Source organism: Pinus tabuliformis, chromosome X (genome assembly GCF_031772625.1).
Source record: "Pinus tabuliformis cultivar Carrire ecotype Pingquan chromosome X, CPIR1, whole genome shotgun sequence".
NCBI lineage: Eukaryota > Viridiplantae > Streptophyta > Pinopsida > Pinales > Pinaceae > Pinus > Pinus tabuliformis.
Genome location: NC_142308.1, coordinates 464,649,823 through 464,669,616, shown reverse-complemented (window position 1 = coordinate 464,669,616; position 19,794 = coordinate 464,649,823). Strand labels below are relative to the sequence as shown.

General features: G+C 40.1%; 1 pseudogene; it reads right to left on the bottom strand.

Annotated features, from left to right (window-relative positions):
- Positions 1-11,062: 11,062 nt before the first annotated feature.
- On the bottom strand, positions 11,063-19,512 carry LOC149140658 (endoglucanase 1-like; annotated as a pseudogene).
- Between the last annotated feature and the right edge of the window lie 282 nt (positions 19,513-19,794).

Sequence of the window (19,794 nt, the reverse complement as noted above, 5' to 3'; positions counted from 1 at the left end):
TTGCCCATATCTGTTTACCAAAGTACATAACTTCTTTAAATGCCTTTGTTGAGTTTCTGAATGTTTAGCGTCTGGTTTCAGTCCACGCAACCTGCAAAAATACGTCTGACAGGTATGGCTGTTGTCAAGCTATTTATTGCGGTGATTGGGAATATTATTTCCAACACTCCCCCTTAATCACAACTACCGCCATTGACCATTCCCAAACAGTGTCTGAAATAAACAAAACTTTTACCTGTCAATGGCTTTGTGAAAATATTAGCAAATTGTTCCTGTGACCTGCAGTGTTGCAACACAATTTCATCATTATTAATCAACTCCCTAATAAAATGATATTTAACATCAATATGATTGGTCCTTTTGTGGAAGAAAGAATTCTTTGATAGTGCAATTGCCAAGGTGTTCTCGCAAAATATAGTTGTTGCGCCCTCTTGGTCATGACGAAGATCCTTGAACATCCTTCTCATCCAAACTGCCTGACATGCTGCTACTATTGCTGCGACATATTCAGCTTCTGCTGTTGACAATGACACTATTGGCTACTTCTTGGAGGCCCATGAAATGGCTCTGGAACCCAAATGAGAAACATATCCTGGCGTTCTCTTTCTATCATCGACACTGCCTGCCCAGTCATTATCAGTGTAACCAACCAGCCTGAAATCATTGGTTTCTGCATACAAAATGCCATACGGTTTTGTCCTATTGACATACCTCAGAATCCTTTTCGCTGCTTCCCAATGTGTCTCATTGGATGTCTCCATGAACCTTGACACCAAACTTACTCCATACATTATATCTAGCCTAGTGGCGATCAAATACATCAGGCTGCCTATCATGCTTTTGTATAATGTCGTATTGACATTGTTGTTGCAATCTTCTTTGTTCAACTTCAACCCTATGACAGTTGGAGTTGGTGGGAACTTGCTATTCTGCATTTTAAACCTCTCCAAAATTTCTGCCACATACTTTGCTTGAGAGATAAAATTGCCATTTTCTATTTTCTTCACTTCTATGCCCAGAAAATATCTTAGCAATCCCAAGTCAGTCATTTCAAACTCACTCTTCATGACTTGTTTAAAATCAGCGATGAGGAAATCATCACTGCCTATAAAGATCAAATCATCTACATATAAGATGACAATGAGGATCTTACCTTCGCTCTCTTTGATGTAGAGAGTAGGCTCACCATCGCATTTGTCGAAACCATTGTCGAACAAGTAAGCATCTATCATGTTGTACCATGTGCACGGTGCTTGCTTCAACCCAAAGAGCTTTCTTTAACTGATATACTTTGTCTTTTTGGCCTTTAATCTCATAACTAGGCGGTTGTGTGACATACATTTCCTCTTTTAGCACTCCATTCAAGAACGTTGACTTTACTTCCATCTGATACACTGTCCATTTATGCTACGTGGCAATCACCACAACTGCGCGCATTGTCTCCATCCACACGACTGGCGTGAACATCTCTGCGTAATCTCTTCCATGTTGCTGCTTGTATCCTTTGACAACTAGCCTTGCTTTATGCCTTTCAATCTTTCCCTCAATGTTGCTTTTTGTCTTGTAGACCCACTTTACTGCAATGATATGTTTTCCTTATAAAGGCTCACTAACTCCCATGTGTCATTCCTTTCTATTGCTTCTATTTCTTCCTCCATTGCAGCAACCCATTTTTCCTCTTTAACTGCATCTTCAAAGTGGATTAGGTCATCTACATGACAAAATAATGAAAATAAGAAATTCAGACCTGCACCACTATCAACTTCATCTTGCTCATAAATTTCATTTAAATTTCTGAATTTTGGCCTTCTTGTGCTTGTTGAAGATGGACTTGATATGTCACTTGGTGTCGCGCTTCGCGGTGTGCTTGGAGAAGCACTTGCTTGGCTACGCGAAACTGTCCTATTATTTGTTGATGGCGTTGCTTGCTGTCTGCTTTGTTGCGCTTGAATAGGAGTAGAGGGAGTCAGAGTTGAGGAATTACTTGTTGTTGTTAATTCCTCTCTGTCCTCATTTGGTATGCATGCTTTGACATTGACTGTCTTTTCTAAACTTCCATCCCATGCTTCCTCTTCTATGAACTGCACATCTCTGTTGATTATGACTTTCTTGGTTAATGGATTGTAGAGTTTGTATGCCTTGGATTCATCACTGTATCCAACAAATATGCATTTCTCCCCCTTGTTGTCCAACTTCTTTCTCAACTCATCTGGGACATGTGCATAAGCCACACATCCAAAAACTCTCATGTGAGTGACATTTTGTTTTCTTCCACTCCATGCCTCTTCAGGAATGATGTTTTGGATGCTTTTGGTTGGACATCTATTCAATATATATGCTGCACAAGTGACAACTTCAGCCCAATAGTCATTTGGCAAATGCTTTGTCTTCAACATACTCCTTGCCATCTCCATAATGGTCCTATTCTTCCTTTCTGCAGCACTATTTTGCTGTGGTGTATATCTTTTTGTAAATTGCTTGTGAATTCCATGCTCCCTACAAAAACGAAGGAAATCATTTGTGATGTATTCACCACCTCTGTTAGTCATGAGGACTTTGATGTAGTGTCCACTTTGCTTTTCAATAAAAGCCTTGTATTGGTGAAAGCGCTCAAACACTTCACTTTTTTGTTTTAGGAGAAAGACCCACGTCTTCCTTGTGTAGTCATCTATGAAGGTCAATACATAGTGGCTGCCACCAATTGAGGGTGTCTGCATTGGTCCACATAGGTCTGAGTGGACAATCTCCAAAGGTGCCTTTGCCCTCACTGACTTTCCTGCTGGAAATGTCTCTCTATGTTGCTTGCACAAGATACATCCTTCACATATGCTGTCTAGTTTTTCTATGAGTGGTAAACCCTTCACCATGCCTTTCCTATGCAGCAGATTCAAACCTCCAAAGTTGAGATGTCCAAATCTCAAGTGCCATAACCAGTTTTCATCTTTTACCTTTGCTTCAAAGTTTACTTGTGTGACAGCTGCCCCTTTTCTTCCATTTTCTTGTGAGTTCATAGATAGTTGTGCTTGTGCACCTTCTTTCTGCAAATTTGATATTATTTTCAGGGGAAACATTCTATTTTCTGTCATCTGAACCTTTGCAATCAACTGTCTGCTTGGAGGCCTATCCAAAATTGTGCACACATCATTTTTGAAGAAGACATCGTAGCCTTTGTGCATGAGCTGTCTAACACTCATGAGATTATGTTTCAAACTGAAGACAAAGTAAATATCAGAGATGTATTTCTTCTCCCCCTTCCTTGTTAGGATATTAACTATTCCTTTTCCCATGACAGAGACTTTGCTATCAGTCGCTAATGTCACTTTAGATTTCACACTTTCATCTAGATCAGAAAACATTTCTATGTTTCCTGGCATGTGGTTGCTACACCCTGAATCTAGATACCATATATCACTCTGTTTTTCTTGTGCTACATTACAAGCTAAAAACATGCTATCATGGTTCTGATTTTCTCTTGTGAAATTTACACTTGGTTTGTTACTAATATCATATTGCTTCTTTCTACATTCATTTTCATAATGATCATACTTCTTACAGTAATGACATTGAACTTCAGATTTATCATACCTCTAACCTTGTGCTTGATTTTGGCTTGGGCCTTGACTTGGATTTTGATTGCTGCCTCTTCCATTTGAGCTTGAAGGGCTGCTTCTTCCACCTCTGTGTGGGTTTCTTCCTCTTCCTCTAGCATATGATCTTCCTCTGCCTCGACCTTGACCAAATGATACTTGTGTCTTGAAGGCATGCTCCAATGAGGAGCTTGCTGCTCTATTCAGTCTATGTTCATGAGAAATCAGTGATGCATTAAGCTCATCCACTGAGAACTATGAGAGATCCTTTGTCTCTTCTATGGCCACAACAATGGCCTCAAACCTTGCTGGAAAACTTCTCAAAACTTTCTCAACTATTCTTCTTTCCTCAAGTGTCTCACCATGAGACCTGATTTGAGTAACCAGCCCACTTACATGTGTAAAAAACGAGTCTATATTATCAGACTCTTTCATACAAAGTGTTTCAAAATCTCTCCTCAACATTTGCAGCTTTGCTGTCTTGACTTTTGCCATGCCTTGGTAGGCTATCTAGAGGGTGTCCCATGCTTTCTTGGACTTCGTTGCCACTCCAATCCTTGGGAAAATACTTTCATGAATTGCTTGAAAGATATAAAATAGGGCTTTTGAATCCTTCCTTCTATTGTCCCTTAACACATCTCTTTCTTGTTGAGACAAGTCATTGTATGCTGCTGCATCCACTGGCTATTGAAAACCATTATCCACCAAATCTCAAATGTCTTGAGAAGAAAACAGGGCCTTCATTTTAATAGCCCAATAATCATAATTTTTCCATTAAATTGAGGTATTTGAGGATTAGTCAAGCTTTTGCTTGATGTTGCCATTTCTAAGCGTAAGGAAAACTTTCTACCTATTGGTAAATATGTTAAACACAATCTGCAGTCAAAAAAAATTTCATTGTTAGTAAAAACACTTGTTTTTACACTAACAATATTTAACCTGCTCTGATACCATGTTAGAAAATATTTATGAAATCTAATTTTTATTTTCGTGGAGGGGAGAGGCAGAGAGTTATGACTTTCGCCAAGCTATTTTCGCGTAGCTAGGTTCGTGCACCGTGAAGCTGATTTGGCGAAGCTACCTTCGCACACCGGGAGACTATTTTCTAGACTTGGATTTCGCATAACACTGAACTATTCTAGAAACTTAATGAATAGTCACTCCAAAAAATAACAATATAGGTTTGGAGCAACACACTAAAACTTAGTATTCATTTGTTACACATGAAAATACATTTACATGAGACTGTGGCTCATTTACAAAGTAAAATAAGAGTTTTATAGTGATTTAAACTTACGCGGAATACCACACAGTGAAATAGACTAACTATTGTTTTCACGCGCCCACCAAAACTTGCTCCACCATTTTCTCCAGAGAGACTTGAGCTCTTTTTCTTACCTCTTACTCTCTAACCTCTCTACATAGTCAAAATGATTTTTACATTCATATTTAACTTAACATACAATTTTTACATTTAATTCATGACAAAGCATAATAATTAATATGATGTCGTTGTTGAGTGTGTTCACAATCGCAAGTGTTTCTCGAATGTAGGCAAAGGTTGCTGAATGAATGCTTGCCCATATCTATTTACCATATCAGAGAGGCACAGTGGAGAAATAGCCATACTAGAATAAGACGAAAAGCAATTTAAAACTCAGAATTTGTTGAGCGTAACATCATCATGAAAGCGACAAACCAGCTCCCATCAACAATTGTGTAGAATGTCAACAAATTTGAGCATGAAACTGTGCAACCATAAGCCAAGAATTCCTTCAGTATCTAGGGCAATAAAGAAACCACATATAACCAGCAGTGTTGACTTTTTTTTTCTCAAGTTGATTTTATTATGAATTAAACAAACAAAAGTACCTTTAGCAATATAAATGAGATACTAATTGAAAGTTCGATTAGGATTTACTTTCGGTTTGGATTTACACATCTTTCCCCGTAAGAGAGGAGAGAAGAGCAGATGAAATAACAATGCAAGGTCACTTGATTTTATCAAATTTTCACTCTATATCCAATGGCTTTCGGGCGAGTGGAATGGCATTAATGATCGTTCATAGGAAGGCAATTTTTAATCTAAATGATCATGTGTATATTTAGCAACGCTTTATCAATTCGAAGTTGTTGTAATTGCGTGAGTCCTATTTTGAATATACATCGCAAAGAAATTGAAAGAAATACTGAAATCTTCACCATCTGGATATAATTAAACGTAAGTTCATAGAAACTTTGCAAATATGACAGCAAATATAAATGTGAGATTACATGAAACTGACGGACTGTAAGTTGGATCCACGGGCTTGTAAGTTAAACCATTTTTTACTACAACTAATAGGTGAAGGTAAAGATGGAGATCACCTGCATCCTGCTAGAAGAAAGCAAAGAAAAAACAGATGCAAAGAGTGCAAATTTTATATGTGTAGAAGCATATAGAGAAATTACGACCTTATAGGATATTTGTTGGTGTACATGCACTTAGACTAGCTGTGTTGGTGTACATGCACCTAGATTAGCTCCAGTTAACTTATTGCTTGCATGTGGCACATGTACACAGTAACATAAGATAAAGTACACTTAGATTTAGTTATTGCATGTACAACTAAGCTTAACTTAGTTGCTTTTATGTATTTATTCTAAAACTAATATTGTAGAATCAAATTTTTATTCTTTTCTCAATTCTTGCTCGCTTCCTTCCTTCTCTTGCAAGCTTGTTTATTGTTTTGCAGATCTAGATATATGTATCTCAAAAATCTTACATGGTATCAGAGCACAGGGATTTGTAATCAGTGCACAAGCAATTTTATTTGCAGGTTCAGAAGATTGAAGCAACAACAAAGAATGGAGTCTAAATTGGAGTTTCCACAATCGGCAATTCTCACTCCATATATTTCGAATGGAAGCCAAAGATTCAACTTCATCTCAGAAGTAGAGGCTTATTTCGAATAACCATGGAAACAGAAGTTGAACCAACATCGGCAATGGAGAAAACAAGATATTTCAATCGCATGGACGAGGCCTTCGGCATCCTATGTTTATCTATTTCTCCAGAACTGCTATTTCATGTTGAATCATGTTCAACTCCAAATGAAGTATGGAAAATTTTGGAAGGATTTTTTGGAAAACAGGATGAAATGCAAGGTCACATTCTCAAAAATGAGTTAAACTCCTTAGATCCGAGAAACTTTGAGAACATTCAAGATTTTTTCACAAGGTATAAAGCCTTGTTGGTTCAGCTGAAAGGATGCGGGATCGACAAATCCAAGCAAGAAAATCAGTTGATTCTTTCCATTTTATCAAAACTTGGTCCAGAGTATGCAATATTCGTCTCTACACTCCACATAGTCAGATCTGCAACTGGTGCAGATTGGAAGATGCCCTCACTGGATTCTTTTATTCAGTCTTTGATGCATGAGCAAGATAAGCTCATCAAAATGGGCACACTTAAAAATTCCAAAGCGCATGCACTTATTGTGCATGGAAAAGGAAAGGCAAATTCCAAAGACCATCAGAAAGGAAAAGGGAAGAAGGATCCTAATCCAAGAAAGGGAGGACATCCCAAACACCCTGATGGATCATCTGGCTCAAAGGAAAGGAAAGGAACGAAAGGGAAATCAATGTGCAATTATTGCCACCGTGGTTTTCATCCTGAATCTGCATGCAGGAAGAAGACTATAGATCTTATGGCACAGACACTCCAGCAACACAATCTTAGAGACCACATTCCTGAGAATGCTAAGAAGAATTCTGGAGAAAAAGCACCAGATCCAAGAGGTAACGGGCATGCTTTGATTGCTCTTCATTCTGCACCACAAGAATGGATCATCGATTCAGGAGCTTCACATATATGGTTTCTTCAAAGGAATCCTTTTCTTCACTACATGCATACTCAGGTCCTCCCATTCTCATGGGGGATAATTCTGCAGTTGCAGCAACTGGACAAGGAAGAGTGCACTTCGAAGATGGAAGTTTTGAAAATGTCTTGCATATTCCAAGGCTTTCTGTGAATCTTCTCTCAGTGTATCAGATGACACACACAGGCAGCGGAAGGAAAGTGGAATTTACCCCAGATTCCGTGAGCATTTATGACATGCAAACCAATTTGAAGATTGCATCTGACAAGGTAAAGGATCAATCTCGTTTGTATACATTTTATGATTTTGTTCCTCAATCAGATTCTATTTTGCTACTTACGCATGCAAATGAAGAAAGTAGGATTTGCCACGAGAGATTTGGGCACTTGAATTTCAGATATATGCAACAGCTTAGTAAGCAAGGGATAGTCAAAGGATTGCCAACCATCGAATTTTCAAATGGTGTTTGTAATGGATGTGCTCTTGGAAAGCATCCACAAGAAAAATTTGAGAAGGGGCATGCATGGAGAGCCTCTTCACCTTTGCAACTTGTACACAGTGACCTCATGGGTCCATTTCCGGTGCTTTCAATGAGCAAAGCAAGATATGTGTTTTCATTTATAGATGATTACACGAGATTCACTTGGGTTTACTTCTTGAAACTCAAGTCTGAAGTTTTTCAACATCTAAAGATTTTCAAAGCGCATGCGGAAAATCAGTCTGGAAAACGCATCAAAATACTCCGCACTTATAATGGGATGGAATATGTCAACAAAGATATCAAGAATCTTTGTGATGAAGCAGGCATACAGTTGCAGCATACAGTTCCTTACACTCCACGGCAAAATGGCGTGGCTGAAAGGAAAAATCGATCTTTGAAAGAGATGGCTAATTGCATGTTGCATGCAAGATCTCTTCTGTCTAAATTGTGGGCCGAAGCTATTAATTGTGCCTCATACATCCAGAACAGATCTCCTCATAAATTTGTTACTGGAAAAACACCTTTTGAGGCTTGGACTGGCATGCAACCTGAAGTTAGTCATTTCCGCATTTTTGGATCTCGAGCATGGGCCCGCATTCCTCCAGAGAAGAGAAAGGCCTTGGAGCCTCAAAGCAAAGCATGCATGTTCGTTGGATATTCTGATGAAGTCAAAGGGTACAGATTGCTTGATATCCACACTGAAGAGCTCTTTATTGAAAGGAGTGTAAAGTTTGACGAAGATATTTCGCATGCACTTGTAGATGAACTTGTTACCAAATTTTCATCACCACTCATTGATGAGTATGCAGATGAAACTTCAGACCAGCATTCTGATGAAGATGAGTCTTTTCCTATGACCCTTGTTAGACCACCAGTTGTTGAACATCGAGATCATACTTCTGCATGTAGTTCGAAAGATTCTCAACCACCTTCAACACAAAAATGGCGCAGCATGAGTGATATCCTTGATGATCCTGCCTCTATCCCTCTGTTTGAGGAAGATTCGCAAGCACTCTTAGCTATGGAGCCATCCATGCCCATGCATGCTTATATGATGCATGGATCTGATCCACAAACTTATGCAGAAGCAAATGGGCGTCCTGAATGGGAAGCCGCCATGGATGAGGAATATAACTCTCTCATTGAGAACCAGACTTGGGATTTGGTTCCGCTACCTTCAAATCGAAAACTTGTGAGATGCAAGTGGGTTTACCGGACCAAGAAAGCATCAAATGGCCAAGTTAGTCGATATAAGGCACGATTGGTAGCAAAAGGTTTTCAGCAAGTACATGGTGTTGACTATGATGAGACTTTTGCTCCAGTGGCAAAAATGGATTCCATTCGGCTAGCTCTCTCCATTGCAGCAGCAAGAGGATGGGAGGTGCATCATATGGATGTGAAGAATGCCTTTCTTCATGGTGATCTCGAGGAGGAAATCTACATGGAGCAGCCACCGGGATACATGTAGAATTCATCTCTGGTATGCAAACTAAATAAGTCTCTCTATGGCCTCAAGCAGGCACCTAGAGCATGGTATGCAAAGATGGATTCTTATTTGTTATCTCAAAATTTTGTACGCTGCAAATCTGATTCCAATGTTTATTTTCTGAAGAAAATTGACTCCTTGTTGATCATAGTACTCTACGTAGATGATCTTTTGATAACGGGTAGTTCAGCTTCTGTCATTACTAACATCAAAACTGCATTGCATAAGCGGTTTTCTATGACAGACATGGGCTTGCTAAATTTCTTCCTTGGACTAGAGATCCATCAGCGTGATTCTGGCATTACCATTTCTCAACCAAAATATGCCAGAGATCTTTTGGCACGATTTCACATGAGTGACTGCAAGCCAGCAGCCACACCTTTCTTATCAGGGATAAAGCTTGAGAATGGAAAAGACACACCATTGGTTGATTGCACATTGTATCGCCAGCTTGTGGGAAGTCTTCTTTATCTCACTCACTCCCGTCGTGATCTCTCCTATGATGTCGGAGCAGTTTCCAGAGACATGCAGGAGCCACATGAGCTACACTGGAATGATGCAAAGCGCATCCTTCGATATGTCTAGGGGACAATCACCTATGGGATTCATTATGTAGCCAATTGTTCTTTGAATATCATTGGGTTCACAGATTCAAACTGGGTTGGCGACACCATTGATCGCAAGTCTACTTCCGGTTATGTACTTACTTTGGGATCCGGCCCAATTTGTTGGTCAAGTAAGAAGCAGGCTGCCATTACTTTATCATCAGCAGAGGCCGAGTATAGAGGACCAGTCAATGCCACTATTCAGACAATTTGGTTACAAAATTTCCTATCTGAGCTTGGGATTAGTGTCCATCATCCAACTGTCATCTGGTGCGATAATCAAAGTACGCTAAAGTTTTGCAGAGATCCAGTGCAGCGGCAGCGTACCAAACACATCGAGATCCACATGCACTTCATTAGAGAACTCATTCATGATGGGATCATCGATCTTCAGTATTGTCCTAGTTCCGAGAAGATTGTTGACATCTTCACCAAGACTTTCACTAAGCAGAAGTTTCGATTCCTGCGAGATCGTCTCGGGGTGAAGGACACGACTGCCTAGTAGTTGTCTTTTCTCTACTTTTGCATTATATTTTGAGGGGGGGTTTTCTTCCCACTGGGTTTTCCCTCTTTCCTCCTTTTTATGCATTGTATATGGGTACCTAAAATGGCCGTGTTGCCGGGACTCATTCATTTTGCATCACACTCACCTAAGTTATGCTTAAGGGGGGGTGTTGGTGTACATGCACTTAGACTAGCTGTGTTGGTGTACATGCACCTAGATTAGCTCCAGTTAACTTATTGCTTACATGTGGCACATGTACACATTAACATAAGATAAAGCACACTTAGCTTTAGTTAGCTTTAGTTATTGCATGTACAACTAAGCTTAACTTAGTTTCTTTTATGTATTTATTCTAAAACTAATATTGTAGAATCAATTTTTTATTCTTTTCTCAATTCTTGCTCGCTTCCTTCCTTCTCTTGCAAGCTTGTTTATTGTTTTGCAGATCTAGATCTGTGTATCTCAAAAATCTTACAATATTGTTACTGAGCAGTGGAACAATATGGCAATATGACAGGATTATAGAATTCTACAGCAACTAAAACGAAGATCCGAACTGTGCCAAATAGGCGAGGAAACTGACGAATGGAGCATTGATATAAGTGGTGGGTTCAGAGTGCGCATAGTCATTGCGCTCGTAGGAAAAGAGGTCATTGTTGTCGGGTCCTCCAACTACAGCACCGACAAGAATGTTTGGGTTGGGACCGTTGCGCTGGAAGCCATCATTCCAGGAAATCTTTTGGGGATGGTTGTATATGGAAGGCAACGACGAACCCCTGTGATGTATACGTTCTGGAAACTTGGTGCCGCAGCCCACCATGTATGACATTCCCAGAGGGTTGTCTCCTAGTGTATAGTCCACCTTTTAGGTGTCGAAATACTAATTTCAACTGCAGGTCAAAACTGCCAAAGTTCCCCGCACCGCCATTCATAGAATGGTATTTCTTGAGGGGCCCAGTGAGCATATTCAACAGCTGACACGGTCTGAGTGGTTTTGCAAGTACAGCTTTCCCGGGTGGGTAAAAAGATAAAAATCACACTTTGAATTAAAAAAAAGGAGTTGTAGCTCACAGGTGTGTATGGCACCTGGGAGACTGCACTCAAACCAAAGAGGAGACTCTCACTTTCGTTCACTCTACGTTACATCAAATGAATCTTATAATATTAAATAGATCACTGCAAAATAGGTAGTTGTAAACAACCTCCTAAACTCTAGGAACTAATCCTAAACTAAGGAGATACGTTACAACCATATAACCATTTCTCCATTACTTTTAACTCCCCCCCTTAATGGAGAAAGAGTTATTTTGCACTCCTAACATCCCTCTAAATAAATCAAATTTTACTCGCCCTAGAGGCTTAGTAAAAATATCAGCTAAATTATCACAAGTTTTACAATACTCCACACATATTTCTTTTGACTGTATCTTTTCTCGAACAAAATGAAACTGAGTGTCAATATGTTTAGTATTTTTATGGAAAACTGGATTGTATGCAAGCTTTATTGTGCTCTGGTTGTCAGTTTTGATGCTGGTTGTTTCTTTCTGACTTTCGCCTGCATCGCTAAGCAATCTCCTCAACTAAATGGCTTCGCATGTTGCTGCACACAACACCTGGTACTCAGCTTCACATGATGATAATGCTGCAGTACTTTGCTTTTTTCTACTCCACAAAATAACCCCGGATCCAATACTAAATGCATAACCTGTAATGGATCTACGATCATCCAGGTCACTTGCCCAATCAGAATCTGAATAACCTGCTAAAGTAACATCAGAAATGTCAGTGTATAAAATACCATAATTACAAGTACCACTAAGGTACCTCAACACACATTTTGCTGCAATCCAGTGACTTTCAAGTGGTCTGGACATAAACTGGCTCAGCACACTAACAGAATATGCCAGATCAGGTCTAGTTGTTGTGAGATATATCAAACTTCCCACTAGCTGTCTATACAAAGTGGCATCCACCTGTTTTGTGCCATCATCACTGCTTAACTTGAGATTCTGTTGCAATGGTGTTGCTGTTGTTTTACACTGTTCCATTCTGAATCTTTCCAATAGGGTTCTGGCATACTTTCCTTGAGTTAGAAAAGTTTGACCAGAATCTTTCCACACCTCCAAACCTAAGCAATAATGAAGATCTCCAAGGTCTTTCATTTCAAATACCTGTGACATTTGCTGCTTGATTTCTTTGATCAAATTATTTGCATTTCCTATTATAATCATGTCATCCACATACAAAGAAATCAAAATGATTTGCCTCTATTTATTTATCTTGGTATACAGGTTTGGGTCGTTGAGGCTCCTATGAAAACCATGCTATATAAAAAATGAATCAATTTTCTCATACCATGACCTGGGTGCTTGTTTCAAACCATAAAGTGCCTTATGCAATTTACACACTAAATGCTCCTGCCCCTTTTTCACAAAACCAGGAGGCTGTACTAAATAAATTTCTTCCTTTAATTCTCCATTCAGAAATGCAGACTTAACATCTAGCTGGTGTAGCTTCCATTTATGTTTTGTTGCTAAAGATATTAGCATTCTAATTGTATTTAGTTTAGCTACAGGGGCAAAGGTGTCATCAAAATCTATGCCTTCTTGCTGTGAATAACCCTTTGCTACCAGTCTAGCTTTGAATTTTTCTACACTCCCATCTGCATTTATCTTAGGTTTATACAGCCACTTACAACCTATAGGGGTTTTTCCTTCAGGCAACTCAACTAAATCCCAAGTATGATTTCTATATATTGATTCAATTTCCTCATGCATTGCAGCCCTCCATTCATCTGATTTACTTGCTTCTTCATAATTTGAAGGTTCTACAATGTTTAAAATTTTGGACATTAAAGCATAGCCTTTCAATCTTTCAGGTAGTCTAGTCTTCCTACCTGATCTTCTAGGTAGAGGACTTACCTCAACTCTATCTGTTTCAGCACTTTCTGGGCCTACATCATCACTTATTACACTATCTGCTGCTACTTCTTCCTGTTTCTGCTCCTGCTTCTGCTCTTCATCTTCGTCACTGTTCATCTCTATCAGCAATGGAATGTGGCTGTCATTGCTAGAGTCTTCCTTTCCATCTTCAGTATGTTCATGAAAACTAACATCTCTGCTTGCAAAAACTTTATGAGTCACAGGATTATATAACTTGTATGCCTTATACTCTGTGCCATATCCTACAAATATACATTTCAAGGCTTTGGGGTCTAACTTCTTTCTATCTGCTTTTGGTATATGAGCATAAGCTTTAGATCCAAATATTCTTAGATGACTAACTGCTGGTTTGAGTCCAAACAATGCTTCAAAGGGGGTTTTGAAGCCTAGACATTTAGTAGGACTCTTATTCTTTAAATAAATAGCAGTATTAATGGCTTCTGCCCAAAGACCATTTGATATAACTTTACCTTGAAGCATACTTCTGGCGCACTCCACAAGAGTTCTGTTCTTGCGTTCTGCTACTCCATTCTGCTGTGGAGTGTGTGGCACTGTAAATTGCTGCATAATTCCATGCTACTTGCAGAAGTTCATGAACTCTCCTAACCTGTATTCTCCCCCTTGGTCCGAGCGGAGAATCTTTATCCTATTTCCTGTTTGGTTCTCTATCATAGATTTGAACTCTTTAAAGTAATGAAAGGCTTGACTCTTTTTACTTAAAAAATACACCCATGAAAACCTAGTGCAGTCATCTGTAAACAACAGAAAATAATATGCACCTCCTAGGGACCTAGATTGCATAGGTCCACAAATATCTGTATGCACTAGTTCTAGGATGTCTCTTTCCTTTTTGTTGACATGCAAAGGGAACTCTTCTCTATGCATTTTCCCTAATGCACATCCATCACATTCCAGCTTGACATTATGAAAAACAGGGAGTCCATCGACCATACCTTTCTTCTGAAGTAAGATGAGGTCCTGCAAATTGAGATGTCCAAATCTCTGATGCCAGAGATTTTCGATTGTTGATCCAGCTGCAACCATTGCTTTTCGTGGCATACTCTTTGCATCCAATCTGTACAAATTCCCCATGCGCACTCCGATTACAACTGTTTCCATCTAGCTATCCTTAATGACACAACCATTCTTAAAGAATTGCATCTGTATGTCCTGGTCTGTAATCATTGAGACAAAGATCAAGTTTTTCTTAATTCCTGGAACATATAATACATTTTTAAGATGTTTAATGTCACCACTAGGTAGCTTCACAGGAATATCTCCATACCCTTTGATCTCATACCCACTGTTATCTCCTAGATAAATTTTTGATCCACATGCAGATTCTTCAAGAGATTCAAAACAGTCCTTCTTACCGGTCATATGAGAGGATGCGCCAGAGTCGACATACCATATGTCGTCCTCATCTCCCTTTGATGCTGAAAGAGCACAATCGACTGTGAATAGTCGAAGATCATGGTTGTGGTCCTCCTCTTCTGCAGCAAAACAACCCTGATGTTTCCTCTGTTTGCCTTTTCTTTCATTCGCCTGCCTCTTATAGAATTCTTTAATATGATGACCAGGCTTCCGACAATAAAATCATCTCTTAACATAATTATCAGTCATACCTTTGAATGGTCTCTTTTGAAAAGAGATGCCCCCCTTCTGTTGCTACTGCTGCGGTTGCTGGAGCTGATGTTGGTGCTGGTGCTGCTTTCCTCTATACTGTCGCCTTTTCGCCATCAGAGCTAGGTCATTGCTCTGAGTTTTCAGATTCTGTCTTCGCTCCTCCTCCTGGAGCAGAATCACTGTCAGCTCATCAAATGAAGGGGCTTTCTCCCTCGCTGACAGTCCTGTGATGAATGTCTGATATTCATCCGTCATTCTGTTCAATGTGAGTGTAACTAGATCTGAGTCTCACACTTTTTCTCCAATAGCTCCCAGTTTGTCTCTCAGATCCTTGACTCTGGCCATGAATCCACCAACGGATTCATTCTCGTCCATCTTCAATGCAAACAACTTTCCCTTGAGTGCCAGAACACGATTTGTATTCTAAGTCTCGTACAAGTTCTTGATCGTTGTCCATAGATCAGCGGCTGACTTGGAATCTCTGATATGTGGGATGATATTGTTCTTAACAGACATCTTCAGTATAACTTTTGCTTTCGTTTCTCTTTTATCCCAGTCTTGTTCTTGGGTCACTATTCCAGATCTCGACTCATTTCCCTCAACGATCGCCCATGCATTTACGCTCTCCGGCAAAGTTTACATTTTGAATTTCCAGTTGGAGAAATTCGTTCCATCGAGTTTGCCAGACTCGTGGAGGTATGATTCTATAATGTTGTTCATTTTTGCCCAACTGAACACTCCAATCGGCCACCACCGGGCAAGTCCGATCTGCTTTCACCGAACAGATTAGGAACTTCACTGTGCCACCACCGGGCAAAACCGATCTGCTACCACCGAATAGATCAACAAGCAAGCTCCAACACGCCACCACCGGGAAAAGCCGATCTGCTTCCACTGAACAGATCAAGGAGTTGCACTGCGCCACCACCGGGCAAAAACCGATCCGCTTCCACTGAGCAGATCACAGAGCTCTAATTCGCCACCACCAGGCAGGTCCGATCTGCTACCTCCGAGGGGATCACGAAACCCCAATTTGCCACCACCGGGCAGGTCCGATCCAAGCGGATCAAGAAACCTCAATTCGCAACCACTGGGCAAATCAAATCTGCTACCACCAAGCAGAAATCTCCACGTGCCACCACTGGGCAACTCCGATCTGCAACAAAAAATTGCAGATTTCCAGAGAGAAAGAGGTTGGCTGTATGGCACTCTGAACAGCTACAAATCTGCGCCAATTGCAGAAAAGAAAAATTCACGATGTCCACAGAAATTGGCGCGCTTAACAGCCACGGATCCGCGCCAATTTAGTTATAATTTTGCTGGCGCGCTTATTAGCCCCAAACCAGCGCCAATTGGCGCGACTGTCTTCAAAAAATCCGCGCCAATCTGCTGCTGCTTCTAAAAAATGTGCTCCAACCCTTTCTTCGACTCAGAGATGATCAGTCATCTGAGATCCTTCGCTCCAGGTGTTACTGCAGTTCCACCTGGTCACACAAATACATTTACATGCACTCCTACCACTACATATATGTAACTAATGGTACATCCCTAAAAAAAAATGAGGCTATCTCTATCCTAAGCTCTGATACCAAGATAAAAATCACACTTTGAATTAAAAAAAAGGAGTTGCAGCTCACAGGTGTGTACACCACCTGGGGGACTGCACTCAAACCAAAGAGGAGACTCTCGCTCTCGTTCACTCTACGTTACATCAAATGAATATTACAATATTAAATACATCACTGAAAAATAGGTAGTTGTAAACAACCTCCTAAACTCTAGGAACTAATCCTAAACTAAAGAGATAGGTTACAACCATATAACCATTTCTCCATTATTTTTAACTTAAAATTCAAGCAAAAAGGGCTGTGCGATATCCATGCTGAACTAATTAAAGAAATGTACTGTGGTTGGTAGAATGTAGATAAAGCATTTATTTTGTTTTAATTCACCGAAGTAAATTTTTTTTACAGCACAAGTAAAAGGTAAAGTCATGTCCTGTTTTTGTTGAAAAAAAAAGTAATGTAATAGGCAGACCCAAAAATGAGTAACGCATATAATATAAGAATATGAAACGAAATACGCAGCAGCGTGAAATAGGAGTAAATGAAATTTTTTCACACAGTGGTGTAAAATTTAAATTTGCAAGGGTAATGCACAGAGAGGACTCTGATGTTTGTTTTTAATCTTTCGCTTTCATGAAAACAGATGATTTGGAATTTGGGTTTTACTTGTTGGTTGAAAATTTTCTAGTTTTATTTAGAAGAATCGCACAAGAATCTCTCTGTGAGAGAAAGAACTTGTAATAACAATTTTGTTAATGAATACACAGTTTTTTTGGTGTGTAAAAAACTCTGTCTTCAGCAAAAACAAATTTTTTTCCTCATTAAAAAATATAATTTAGAAGATAACGATCACGAGACGAGTAGGTCTAAAAGCACCGTCTGTGTCCCAGAGGCATAAAAAAAACAGTAGTCAGCGATTGTACCTGTCTTGCGATTGTACCTGTCTTTTCGCAAGATTACGTATCCGGGTCGGAGTAGCTATGATGTTCCCGCATCTCACCACCTGGTTGGAAACGCTCAAAGATTTTGCATAAGTAAAAGCAGGAAATTTGAAAGTATAAGTAAACGCTCACTCATGTCGAAGAGCAGCCCCCTGCAAAATCTCAAATCAAATAAGTTAGCCTAGACTTTAATCATCTGCCAAACCAAACAAATATAGTACGCTCACCCGCGGCTAGATAAAACTATAAAATTTTACAAGGTGGATAGTCTAAGTCAGTAGTGTTGATTCTCATGAAGATTAACCTGGTGTGTACTGCGCCTGAGAAGATGGTATTCCGGGCAAGAGAGAGCAAATGAAGTTGTCAGCATGGCCCTTGCATTCCTCAAGGGACTTGGAATTTTCTGACAGAACTTCCTGCAAACTGAAGGCAACATTTCGGGTGAGCAATAAGATTGCAGAAACAGATATAATGATGCGTGCTTAATCCAATATAGTTAGGAGCATGACTGTAGTTTGGTGCATAATTTAACCTTAGCCAAAAGAACTCTGGTTCCTGCCTGCTTTTCGTCCCAGCTGAATAAATTGACGTTGTCGTCCGCGCCAAAAGTCTGGCCATTTGATTGAATGTAGGTGAGATATGATACACTCCCTGAGGCTTTTTGCAACCATGCTGCACCCCACAGTAATTCGCCCTGCACGCAAAAGAGTACGATGTCGTGAGGATCATATTATTATTCTCTAATACTTCATATATATTGTCGATAGATAGAGGGAGCACTCACATGATATCCGGAGTAAGAGCAATAGAATGGGCACACTTCCGACTGGAGGGAGTCACTGTAAGCGCCTCTGTGTTTATCCGCGAATTCAAATACCTTGTCTCAACAAACAACAAAGACGGTGAGGTGAATGAAAAGATGAGAATTTGAGCTCTTTCAATCGTTGTTATTATACCTGAGTTGCAGTTTGAAGGAGAAGCTGACAATAAGTACGGTCCGTTGTGCTGAATACCATGGACGTAGCTGCAAGAGCTGCAGCCGTTTCTGCGGCAACGCCAGAGCCTGGATGTTCAACATCTACTTTATTTATAGGCATTGCGAGGTGTGTCCATGTCTTCGGGCCTCTCCCAGCACTTATGATCCATATTCGGATCGGCTAACTGTACTTCTATTCACCATTCATCATATGTCAATATGTGTATATCCATGATTCCATAATACATACTGCAGTGTCTGTCAACATCTACATGATTCCATAGTACATGCTACAGTGTCTGTCAATATATCCATATTATACACAGATAAACACCGCACGGGCTCCTCTCTTTGTATGTTTGTACCGTAAAAGAATATCTGCATTACCTGCACGTAAAGAACACCGGGATGTGCAGCGGCTTTAAGTAGGTAATCTGTGGCCCAATGGATGGCAGTTTTTGCATGGTCGAGGTCATCTCCCATGTACTCTCCGAATTCCAAAACGCTCCATGACAGCATGGTAGTCGTGAAAGCCATTGGGAAACCGACCTTCACATTGTCTCCTGCGTCGTAATATCCTCCCATCAAATCCACCTGCAATGTAATTTAATATGAAATCAAATGTTAAACGAGGAAACCATCAATACAGCTCATCCAGATGCCAATATTGAGTCCAGATTAGAAAACTGTTCAATGTGTGCAGGTGAAGGGATGACTGAATATACGTTTACTGCAGATCCATCCGAACGGGCGGAATCTCCTCGCAATCTCATCCGCTGGTTGGGAGGAAGCTTGCCAGATCTCTGACTTTCGAAGAAAAGAATGCATTTGGTGAGAGCATCTTTATAGTTATGAGACATAGAGGATGCACGTTCCCCATAATATGTATAACGTGCCATATTATTCAACTGAGCGGCGGCTTCTACTGGTGTCGCCATTGCCATCCATAGTAAACCTAAAATGAATGCTAGCAAAGAAGATGCGCAAGCTTCACTCCCCAGCTCCATTTCTCAAGTAACTACAACAGCCACAATGTCAAATGGGTTGCTCCTTTGCTACACGGGCAGTTATACAGCGGGAAGGAGGAGAAATGTGAATTTATAGAAATTTGAATTTTGAATGAGTAACCTGAGTTCAAGGATTGACGATAAAGTGCAGATATAACTCCGCATATCAAGGGGCAGCGGGAATGTAAATAGGACCACCCACAAACAAGGCGA